This window comes from Pteropus vampyrus, unplaced genomic scaffold (genome assembly GCF_000151845.1).
Source record: "Pteropus vampyrus isolate Shadow unplaced genomic scaffold, Pvam_2.0 Scaffold160, whole genome shotgun sequence".
In the NCBI taxonomy this organism is placed as follows: Eukaryota; Metazoa; Chordata; class Mammalia; order Chiroptera; family Pteropodidae; genus Pteropus; species Pteropus vampyrus.
The window spans coordinates 3,470,959-3,472,044 of NW_011888941.1; the positions used below are offsets into that span (position 1 = coordinate 3,470,959).

The window sequence follows — 1,086 nt, forward strand, 5'->3', positions numbered from 1 at the left end:
CTATAGCTGCTATAATGTATTAATGAACACATAATATAAAAAGAGGTAAACGATGACATCAAAAACATAAAAGGGTGAGGGGGAAGGTAGATGGGGTAAAAGGGGTCAAATAAGTGGTGACATTAAAGAATTAAAAATACATAAATAAATTTAAAAAAACATAAAAGCGGGGAGTAAAAGGGTGAAGCTTTAGTAGATAATCTAAGTTAAGTTGCTAAACGGACTTAAAACAAACTGTTTTATCTATAATATGTCTTATGCAAGTCTCATAGTACCACAAAGCAAAAACACAGAGCAGAGAGGATAACAGGGATACAGAGCATACCATCACGGAAAATCACCAATTTACAAAGATAGGCAGAAACCAAAAGAAAAAGAAACCATGGAAATATGAAACACCCCAAAAAACAATTAATAAGATGACATAAGTGACATCAAGAATCAATATTAGATATTGACATTAGAAATATAATATTAGAAAACATCACAAATCAATAATAACTCTAGATTTAAAGGCATTGAACTCACCAATTAAAAGGCACAGGGTGGCTGAATAGATGAAAAAAAAACACCCAACTGTATATTGCCTACAAGAGACTCACTTCAGCTTTAAAGACACACAGGCGTCTACGGCCATGCCACCCTGAACAAACCTGATCCTGTCTGATCTTGGAAGCTAAGCATCTCGGAAGCTAAGCAGAGTTGGGCTTGGTTAGTACTTGGATGGGAGACCACCTAGGAAGACCAGGTGCTGTAGGCGTAAAAAATAAAAATAAAAAATAAGGGATTGTAAGCTGATAAGGTCCTTGCAATCTGTGAGGTCAACCAAGGGTTGCCTTGCCTGAAATAAATGAATGAATGAATGAATGAATGAATGAATAAATAAGACACAAAGGCTCAGGGTGAAAGGATGAAAAAAGATATTCCATGCAAGTAGAAACCAAAAGAAAATGGGGGTAGCTGTACTTACAGCAGATAAAATAGACTTTAAGCCAAAAACAAAAGCAAGAGAAAAAGAAGGATACTATATGATGATAAAGGGGGCAATTCATCAAGAAGATATCACAATCATAAATATACACACAC

The 1,086-nt window shown here is 35.2% G+C and overlaps 1 pseudogene; it reads left to right on the forward strand.

Annotated features, from left to right (window-relative positions):
- Positions 1 to 625: 625 nt before the first annotated feature.
- On the forward strand, positions 626 to 760 carry LOC111745674 (annotated as a pseudogene).
- Positions 761 to 1,086: the final 326 nt, after the last annotated feature.